This window comes from Meleagris gallopavo, chromosome 2 (assembly GCF_000146605.3).
Source record: "Meleagris gallopavo isolate NT-WF06-2002-E0010 breed Aviagen turkey brand Nicholas breeding stock chromosome 2, Turkey_5.1, whole genome shotgun sequence".
NCBI lineage: Eukaryota > Metazoa > Chordata > Aves > Galliformes > Phasianidae > Meleagris > Meleagris gallopavo.
In genome coordinates, this window is record NC_015012.2 from 71551434 (window position 1) to 71563098 (window position 11665).

The following is an 11665-nucleotide window of genomic DNA, read 5'->3' on the forward strand; positions in this document are numbered from 1 at the left end:
ACTTGATGATTTATAGTATAAACTGAAAAGGCAAGCAGGTGGAAAAATACAAAAAGGTAAATATTAACAGTCCAAATATATATATATGTGGACCACTGTAAAAGTAATGCCTCCTATTTATTTCCATGGAATCTACAACAGAAACAAAGAGTACAGTAACACTATTTGAGAAAGTAAGTTCTCAGCTACACTCTTTTTTGGCATTATTACTTCCATTAGTTATGCATTTTCACCAAGGATGAACAAGAGCCTGCATATAGTACTCATAAAAATCTGCACCAAAGGAGGAGACCTACTGCTCCACAGTTGTTATGATGACATCACTGCGAGGAAAATGTTGTCTGTGCTGTCCAGCTTTCATCAGCCAAAACCAGATGGAAGTCACAAGGCTTCCCACCAGACTATATGGTGGGTGAAGTAGGATCCCCTGGCCTAGATAGGCAATGTACAGCTGTCAAATGTTGTAGATCTAATTTGCCTAATTTCACCCTTTTTTCAGAGCTTTTTTCTTTCCAGTTTTCCTATCTCAACTTCATCATAATTACCCTTCCTTCCATAGCACAAATGTAATCCTTTTCACTTCCACGATACTTTTATTAAAAATTACTGAATGTAGATGTATAGTTTCTAAATCGTACTTTTACAACAGCTCATGAATGCTTAGACCCTGCAGATCCTTAAAGGAACACAGTTTGAAATGTGAGAGATTTGCTTTACAGGATATCTTTCTATTGTTATTGGTGGTGTAATTGGAGAGCAGCCTAGAGTGCCAAAAAGAATTCTTGTCTTTATCCTCACACCCAGCGCAATGCAGATGAAGTCTGCAAGTAACAGCAGCAGACAGGCTTGGATGTTGAGCTATTCTGAGGAATAAAGAGATGTGGAAAGTAAAGACTTCTGGTTTACTAATTCTCAACTTATTTTGTTGAGAATAAAAGAAACAACTAATAACAAAATAAGTGATAAAATAAAGGCACAAACACTGAAGAGAAGTTGATAATGGAGACAGTAGTGAAGACTACATCTCTTTGATCCTGAAATTATGTGCTACCAAGGAAATAAGCAGAACCCTGAAAGTGATAAGGAGTAGGAACATGGTTACCAGGAAAACTGTAGCATTCTGGAAGGGGTTTGAGGGATAGCGTAAAACATTTTGGGATCTCAGAAGCTGATAGGACTATTCAAAACATTGTTTATGGCAATCAGGGTGAGAGGATCATCACAGTGAATTGTGGATGAACATATGTAGGAAAATGAGGAAAAGAAGGCATAAAAGGGGCCTGCTGCAGCAGGATGCTGGTCCTTATACAAGAAAGATATGGATATTTTTCTATCCTTTTAATTTCCATTAAGTAGAATCTAGCCTTACTTTATTCCTCCCTCCTTTATTATTATTTCGCTTGTATCTACTGTTAGACTTGCACCTTAACAGTCTTTCCTCTGGTCAAGTGTAAGACACATACCTAATTGCTGGGTAATGATGGATTTTAGTTATGTTTCTTCCTCTCATTCGAGTCACTGTCTAAAGGCAGTTTAGATGTGTGTGATCTTAGGGAGAGATACCTTGGAAAGCAGCAGCACTTTCATTAAGTTCTTTTCGGGCTGTGAATTCCACAGGTTCATTTGACTTTCATAAATGAACTTTACCTCAAAGCAATGAAAAAAATTCTGCTACAAAAACTTGGCTGACTTCCACACTAAGTTTCAGAAATAAGATTTGCTTTTTTTCTATTGGATGCTAATAACAAACCCTGGAAACTGAAATAAAGTAAAGTAAATATACTTTTCCAGTGACCTATGTAATTAAACCTCTCACAGGTTTCCTTTCTTGAGAATTCATGTCAAAATTCTTCGGAAACTTTCTTAATGACATATCTCCATTCACTGTCTGTTGCTTTGGTTTGCACACCATTCAGTTGCAGAGAAAACAACTGAACACAGAATTTCCTGATTCTGTTAATTAAAGGAGGTTAGTTCATGTCCTGAATCTTAATACTTAAAGGCCATAACAAATCTTTCTTTATAATTTTTATTTATTTATTCACTGATTGATATAGTCTTCACTTTCAAATAGAATCACTTTGCTTTTCCCTGTAAGGATTAACTCAGGATGTACTTGAATAGATAATATTTTGAGGGACTTTAATCATTTCCATTATTTCACTGTTTGCTTGAGAATTCAATTATTGTAAAAAACAAAACTAACTTTGTGCTTTAAGAAGCTGGATCATTTCTGAACTCCATAAAGAGCCACAACAAAAAAATTTAAAGCCTTTAAAAATAGTGAATTTGTCCAAAGTTATCTAAACATACCATCATTTTAATAAAATACATCTAGACTATTATCAGAGAAATTATATTTTGAAATTTAAAAAAAAGGATAAAAAGAAGCGCCCCTCCTTCCTAAACAAGCTGTATTTTTCCTATTACAATTTGCATCTGTAATTCTTTTTTCAATGTACATAATCTTTGTAAATACCATTTAATGTATAAACTGGTAATAATGTGCTGCATTATTGTTAATATGCTATAATGCTATATTTTCTATATTGTAAAAAATTAACAAATGAAGTACAAGGTTTTCCACTTGTTAAAATTTTGAAACAATATGGTAATAAGCTGGTGAATGAGGAAGACCAAGTATGTTTCATGGTTTGTAAAACAATATAAAGAACTTCCATTTTAGCAGTTCACAAAAGGAAGTCAGATGAATAACCTGATGCTATGTCCAAACTAAACTATTGTTTATGAATTATCTTGATCTTATAATGCCAACAAATTCTACTTCATGTGGCTTTAATGAAAGTTCTCAATTTCCTTCACCTCTGTCCCTGGAAAGGTGATGGAACAGCTTGCTCTGGATGCCCTCTCTAGGCAATTGGAAAAGTAGAAGGTTATCAGGAGCAGTCAGCATGGGTTCACCTGGAGGAGGTCATGCTTGACCAACCTGGTAGCCTTCTATGATGTCATCACTGGCTGGGTGGATGGGGGGATGAGAGCAGTGGATGTAGTCTACCTTAATTTTAGCAAGGTGTTTGATACTGTCTCCCATGACATCCTTATAACAATGCTGAGGAAGTGTGGAATAGATGAGTGGACAGTGAGGTGGGTTGAGAACTGGCTGACTGGCAGAGCACAGAGGAGCGTTATCAGCAGCGCAGAGTCCAACTGGAGGCCTACATTTAGCGGTGTTCCTCAGGGGTCAGTACTGGGTCTGGTCTAGTTCAGTATCTTCATCAGTGACCTTGATGACTAGATAGTGTCCACCCTCAGCAAGTTTGCTGATGATACGAAGCTGGGATGAATGGCTGACATACCAGAAGGTTGTTCTGCCGTTCACTGAGACCTGGGCAGGCAGGAGAGTTGGGTAGAAAGGAACCAGATGAGGTTTAACAAGAGCAATGTAAAGATTTGCACCTAAGAAGGAATAACTGCGTACTCCAGTACAGGTTGGGGGATGACCTGCTGGAGAGAAGCTGTGCAGAGAGGGACCTGGGAGTCCCAGTGGATGACAGGTTGACCATGAGCCAGTAGTGTTCCCTTGTGGCCAAGAAGGCCAATGGCATCCTGGGGTGCATCAAAAAGAGTGTGGCCAGCAGGTAATCCTCCCCCTCTACTCTGCCTTGGTGTGGCCTCACCTGGAGTATTATGTCCAGTTCCAGGCTCCTCAATACAAGAAAGGTGGTGATCTCCTGGAGTCCAGCTGAGGGCCACAAAGATGATAGAGGACCTGGAGCACCTGTCTTATGTGGAAAGGCTGAGTGCCCTGGGTCTGTTCAGCCTTGAGAAAAGAAGACTCAGAGGGGATCTGATCAATACCTATAAATATCTACGGTGGAGGGGGCAAATGGATGAAGACAGACTCTTTTTGGCTGTGCATGGCAATAAGACAAGGAAAAATGGCCACAAACTGAAGCATAGGAAGTTCCACACAAGTGTGCATAAGAACTTCACAGTGAGGGTGTTGGAGCACTGGAACAGGTTGCCCAGAGAGGTTGTAGAGTCTCCTTCTCTGGAGACATTCAAGACCTGCCTGGATGCCTACCTGTACAACATGGTCTAGAGAGCTTGCTTTGGCAGGGGGGTTGGACTAGATGATCTCTAGAGGTCCCTTTCAACTTCAACCACTACAATTCTGTGAGTCATCCAGCAATCAAATCCATTTTTTTCCAATTTGGTGACCAGGATGTCATGCAGGACAGTGTGAAATGCTTTGCACAAGCCGGTTTGATGTCATCAGTTGCACCTCTTTATCCACTGAACACTGTAACTCCATAATAAAAAGCCATCACGTTTGTCAGGCCTTTGGTGAAGCAGCGTTGGTTACAATACAGAATAATATAGGAAAAAATAAAGGAGAAGAGTAAGAGGAAATAATTGTGAGGAATAAAAAGGGAAATATTGCTTGTGGGGAAAACAGAGAAGAAAATCTTATGTCAAAGGATTACCAAATATTTTTAGTGTATGTGTAGAGATCCTACAGCTCTTAGGTCAAATTACGTTCCTCATATTTATTTATTTATTCCAGACATCTCTCTGAAAACATGGTAATTATTAACATGAATCTAGCCAAATTAATTAAGATTAGGAGGCCTGTAACTGTTAATCACATTAATTTGTGCAGCTATAATGTGATATAACTGCTTTAATGTAAATTTTCATCCTTTTAAATGAACTATGACTGAAATTTTACCTAAAAAATGTTTCCAATACTTAATAGTTATTCTCTTTTGTGCATTTTATCCCTCATGCCCTCCTGACATTCTCCTTTTCAAAGGGAACCGGAGATCCCAAAAATTGAACTATTTCCCCTGTTAATATTTTTTCCCACAGTCAGAAAAGGCACTCTTAAATTATAATGTTTTTATAAGATTTGGAAATAATTACTTTTTGTATTGTTAATATTTTATCAAATCCGAACATTGCACAATATTTGTCACACGACAGCAAAAATATATTTGCATCCTGACAATTCACTGAAAAATGTTTAACTACCTGTGACAACATTTTTTTGGCCTTTAAAAACATCAGTTACTATTACACAGAGGAAAATTAGCCATTTTATATGTCAAAGTTGTTGTGAGTTCTAAGAGACAGAGTGCTGAGCAGCTAAACAAAAACAATGTTTTGCACATCTGAGTGGCATCTGTCATATGTTTCTCTGAGGATATCATCAACAAAACACTACTAGCGTAGATAATTTTAAGATGATAATCAGTCTCTTTTGAAAGACAGAAGTATTGAATTAGCTAACATCTTATTTCTCATGGTGACCTGAGTAGCACCCTTATTTAAAAAGTCAAGTTTAAAATGATGCCCCACTGTAAATCAGAATAGTTTTCATGAAGTCCATAATATTGGAATTTGAGATAAATGTAAGAAATCTTTTAATTAAATATAAAAATAAAATCAGTGTATGTAGGAATGCCACAAGCTAAATAAAATATGAGAAACACCTTTAGTAGAAATTTGTCTTTTAAGACAAATGTCTATATATAGAGTCAGAAATAAAAATCATCAGTGATCTCTGAATAGTATTACAACTTTTTTCACTGATGACATAGATGGGATTTTCCTTTTACAAATAGAAAAAAAAAAAAAAGCAACCAGCACTTAAGATTTAGATCAATTTGTATTGATTCAATACTAATCTGTTTACAAGGTGATGCTGGGAAAAGAACTTGAGCCTATCCTTTTCATAATAAACTGTAAGTATGACTGTCATCTTGTAATAAGTAGATTTAATGATAGCCATGGTTGTCAATAATTGTTTTCTGTAGATCTTATGAGAAGTATGGTCACTGCAATATTCCAACATTAGAGCATTAGAAACTCACTACTAAGATAGGTTCTTTGCATATTTGTGCTTGTGTGTGTATATGCTTTCAGTACGAGAAACAATATTAAGTGAATAGCTGGCAAAAATTCTGGTTTAAAAGTTATTTCCAAGCAAAACAAAAAAGGGCTTCTAGCTTTACATACAGAATTTTTATAAGAATAAGTTAAAAATTCAGACTTTGCTTTGAAGAAATAATTATATGATATTAATACCTCTTGATTATCTTGCTTTCCTATAAATCATAAGTGTGTTCTGTATGCATGAATATTTTGTATGCTATTCCATGTTAGTGAATATAACTTTACAATACAGTTTGTGGGACTTAAAATCATAGAATTCTAGTATCACCAAGGTTGGAAAAGACCTCTAAGAACATTTTAGTTCAACTGTTCACCTACCACTGATATATCCTCACTAAACCATGTCCCTCAGTACAACATCTGAACATTGCTTGAACATGTACGTGGAACTGACTCCATCATCTCCATGGGCATGCCTAACCACTCCTTCAGAGAAGAAATTTTTCCTGACATCCAACCTGAATCTCCCCTGGCACAACTTTAGGTTATTCTCTCTAGTCAACACCCATCTTGTCACAACCTCCTTACAGGTACTTACAGAGAGAGACAAGGTCTCCCTTGAGCCTCCTTGTCTCCAGACTAAACAATTCCAGTTCTCTCAGCCACTCTTTATAAAATTTGCGCTCCAGATCCCTAACCAACTTTCAAGCCCTTCTCTGAATGCACACCAGGTCTTCAATGTCTTTCTTGTAGTAAGGAGACCAAAACTGAACACAGTTCTCAGGGTGCAGCCTCACCAGAGCTGAGTACAGAGGGGCAGCCTTTCCCCTGCTCCCCCTGGCAACACTATTTCTGATACGATTCAGGATATTCTCTATATGTCAGAAAATCTCATTCTGATATAATGAGGATAAGAACAGTTGTGATGATCTGCCCAAGGAAGTCAGTCTCAGAAAATATAAGCAAATACAATTATGTAGCTTTTTTTGTTTTGATTTATTTGTTTTGTTTTTTTTAAGCTTCAGAAATTTTGGCCATGCATATATCTGACATTGACAGAATAACATATAGGTGGCTCCCCAACAGCCATATTCTACTATTTAAAAGTAACAACAAGATCCTTCTTCTGCAGTGAGAAAATCAAGGTAATTCCCAGTGATTAGTACAAAGCATTAGTGGTGTCTGTTTTGTTCTTTTTTTAATTTCATGTTTTTTGTTTTTTGTTTTTGTTTTTTTAATCAGTATCTGTACAAATAAAATTAGGTGTATTAGGATGCAGCAAGAAGAGCGTCATCTGCATGTTGATGCAGGTTCTCGTCTTCTACTCCTTAGTTCAAGAAAGGCAGTAAACTTCTAGAGAGAATGCAGCAGAGGATCACAAAGGTAATGAAGGGCCTTGAGCATCACCCTTATGAAGAAATGCTGAGAAATAATGGACTCTTCACTCTGGAGAAGATAGAGAGGGGATCTCATCAAAGTTTATAAATATCTGAAGTGCAGGAATCAAGTTCATGGGAGCATACTCTTCAGTAATGTGCAACAATAGATCAAGGGAGAACAGGTAGAAAATGGAATACTAACACAAGGAAGAACTTTTTCATTATCAATGATGGGGCACTGGAACAGACTGCCCAGAGAGGTTGTGAAGTCTCTGGAGTTATTCAAGATCCATTTAGATGCCTCAGTGGACTCAATGATCTGAAGAGGCCCATTCCAACCCCTACACTTCTGTGATTTGGTGAAATTTGGAATTTGCAAGGCAGTCAGGTCTCTAACACAATGAAGGAAATATTTTCAACAATCTACATTGCATTGCATTTTGGGATAAAAATTAATGTCATTTTCTTCATTTGTTCTCTCAGTTAGAAACTCTTAAAGACAGCAGTTAATTGAAATCAAAGCCTTGATCCTTCCCCAGTCCTCAGATGTAATATAGCAAGTTTTTTTCTTCCATATGGACATTAAGCTAAGAGGTCTAATTCTTGTAGAAAGAAACAGATGCTTCTCAAGAACTTAAAAATCACAGAAAGTAGTCTCCTGGATTATAAGAATTTTTTTTTTGTTTTTTTTCTGACAAGAAAATTTGTGCATCCATGGAAACTATCAAGTTGCTGATGACTTTTCATTCCCCTGCTGTGTTAAAAGTGAATTTCTCTATACATAACACTTCGGCTACTGAGAGCTGAACCTGTTCTCTTAAGAATTGATGTTTTGAAAACATGCTTCTTTCAATACAGGAATTTCTAAAATTACATAGATGCAGTAACCTAAGTATAGTAGTGGCGCCTGGTGCAAAGCCTGTTCTAAAAGCAAAAGTTTCTAGTTTCTTGACCACAACTACAAGGCTGGCTATAGCTACATTTTAACAGTCACGTACTGTTTTTCACCACCTAAGATTTCATAGAAATATTTATTAAGATTTGTGCTTAATTACTCAAACATCCAGCATCTTAATCTTAGCTATTAGAGAGTACTAACAAATTGCTCAGAATATACCCAGAAATGGTGACTATTTTTGAAGTCATTTTGTAGATCACGTTGAATGCTCAGGACAACTAGGACTGATGCTCTTTGACAATTTCTTTTTTTTTCCTTTCCTGATGGGACTATCAGTTTTATTACACATAAATATTTAATGCATAATGAAACTAATGCTTGATGTTTTGACTACATCCCTCTCCATTTTTTTCTAGAAAATCCACAGACATAGTTCTCAAACATGCATCTGCTGACTTGATCATCTAAGGTGTTGACAAACATGTCTCTCATCCCTCGTTCTTGATGGATGCTTTTCCTGGAACATGCTGCCAAGCTACTACCAAATAGGTATAAAGCAAAATCCTTACATCTTTTTTTTCTTTCCTTTTTTTCAGAAATCTCACTTCACCTTAGAAAATGTTTGCTCTTATTTCATTCTATCTATTGTTACACAGTCAGACCAGTATGCAGATTCTGGAGAAATATGATAATGTTCACAATCCTAACGTAAGTAGGACAGAGGCTCCTGCTTAGTGCAGCAATTACTTCGTGGACAAGTAACTTAACTGTGTGAAAAAAATATTTACCAGCCAGCTATTAAGCCAAAACATTCTCAAAAATCATTTTATGCTTCACTGCCCATGGTTCAGTTTAGACATAATCAAACAAACTTTAAATGAATTCTCCCAAGCATAGGTAGCAGTCTAATTTAATGAACAGAGCAATCAATACAAGTCACCCACTAGAAAAATACTTCTGTTGAAATACGTGTTGCCATCACTGGACTGAAAGTAGTAACTGAACTAAAAGGTTAAATATGATTTGGCAGGAAACGGAGAAGTGCTGATATCCTTGTCAGTGTTCCGGATCAGAAAAAAAGAAATGCTCATGTACTGTCACCCCAAATATGAATGTTAATTAGGCTTCCTGGACGGCATAAAAATTAGTGTAGTTAAAATTCTTATTGAGGAAACACAAACATAGAAACCAGACAGTGAGAAAGACAGTTTATCCTAAAAAAAAAAATAAAAAAAAAAAAAAAAAAAGAAAGCAAAAGACAGAACTGGTTGTCCAGCATCATTCTGTCCGATCAGTGAAGATCATGTGGCTGGGGCTTCAAGTCTTTAATGTTTGAAAGTACATTTTTATTCCTGAAAGTATAATAACACAGTCTTTTGTTTGGCTGCTGAATAGTTGTCTGCTCTTTTTTAGTGGTAAACAGGGATTAATCATAGAATCATACAGTATCTTAAGTTGAAAGGGACCCATAAGGACAACTGTTTCCAGCTCTAGGCTCTGGCAATTTAAAGTCCCCTGTAAGAACAACAGCAGTTGATCAGACAGAGATTTGTTTTAGCTCACCAAAAGAAATTCATTGGTGGTGTCATCTTTGCTGGGTGGTCTGTAATAGACTCCCACAGTTATATCCTCTTTATTTGCTTTTCCCTAAAACTTTATCCAGAATCTCCCAACTGTGTAATCAACAACTGACATCCAACCTCCATTACATATAACGCCACCCCCCACATCTCTTTTTCTTTCTGAAAAGCCTGTAACTTTCAATCATAACACACCAGTCATAGAATCATAGAATCATCAAATTGCTCAGGTTGGAAAAGACCTTAAAAATTATCAAGTACAACTGCAACCTAACCATACTACCCTAACAACCCTCTGCTAAATCATGTTCCTGAGCACCACAACAAAACGGTTTTAAACAAATTCAGGGATGGTGACTCAACCACCTCCCTGGGGAGCCTATTCCAGTGCTTAACAAACCTTTCTGTAAAGAAGTTTTTCCTGATATCCAACCTAGACCTCCTCTGGTACAACTTGAGGCCATTTCCACTCATCCCGTCACCCATCACCAGTGAGAAGAGACCAGCCCCGCTCTTGCTTTTCAAATCACCTTTCAGGTGTTTGAAGAGAGCAATAAGATCTCCCCTCAGCCTCCTCTTCTCCAGACTAAACAGCTCCAGTTTCTTTAGTCACTCCTTGTAGGACATATATTCTCCAAGACCTTCACAAACCTTGTTGTACATAAATATACGTATGGGAGTTGTGTCCATTACTAAGGGAGGTGTTCTGGTAATGGGGGATGCTGAGAAGGCAGAGATACTGAATGCCTTCTATGCTTCTGTCTTCAGGGAAAAAGCTCTCCCTCAGGAATCCCAGACCCTGGAGGTTAGTGAGAGGATCAGAGGAATGGAAGACTTCCCTTTAGTCAGGGAAGAGGTGGTCCGAGAGTGCCTAGGCAACACCAATGTTCATAAATCCATGGGACCCGATGGGATGCATCCACGGGTGCTGAGGGAGCTGATAGAGGTGACTGCTGAACCGCTCTCTGTCATCTTTGAGAGGTCTTGGAGAATGGGGGTGGTGCCCGAAGACTGGAGATTAGCCAATGTCACTCCGGCCTTCAAAAAGGGCAAGAAGGAAGATCCAGGTGATTACAGGCCAGTCAGCCTTACCTCTGTCCCTGGTAAGGTGATGGAACTCCAGACAACTGGAAGAAAAGGTGGTTATCAGGAGCAGTCAGCATGGGTTCACCAGGGGGAGGTCATGCTTGACCAACCTGGTGGCCTTCTATGATGCTGTCACATGCTGGGTGGATCGGGGGATGAGAGCAGTGGATGTAGTCTACCTTGATTTCAGTAAGGCATTTGATACTCCCACGACATCCTTATAACAAAGCTGAGGAAGTGTTGGATAGATGAGTGGACAGTGAGGTGGGTTGAACTGGCTGACTGGCAGAGCGCAGAGGGTCGTCATTGGTGGTGCAGAATCTGGTTGGAGACCTCTAACCAGTGGTGTTTCTCAGGGGTCTGTGCTGGGTCCGGTCTTGTTCAACATCTTCATCAATGACCTTGATGAGGGGATAGTGACCACCCTCAGCAAGTTTGTTGATGATATGAAGTTGGGAAGATTGGCAGACACGCCTGAAGGCTGTGCTGCCATTCAGCGAGACCTGGATAGGCTGGAGAGCTGGGCAGTAGGAAACAAGATGAGATTTAACAAAAGCAAGTGTAGAGTCTTGCATCTGGGGAGGAATAATTGCATGCACTGGTACAGACTGAGGGATGAGCTGCTGGAGAGGAGCTCTGCAGAGAGGGACCTGGGTGTCCTGGTGGATGACAGGTTGGCCATGAGCCAGCAGTGTGCCCTTATGGCCAAAAAGACCAATGGCATTCTGGAGTGCATTAAAAAGAGCGTGGCCAGCAGGTCGAGGGAGGCGATCCTCCTTCTCTACTCTGCCCTGGTAAGGCCTCATCTGGAGTACTGTGTCCAGTTCTGGGCTCCCCAGTACAAAAAGACAGAGATCTCTTGG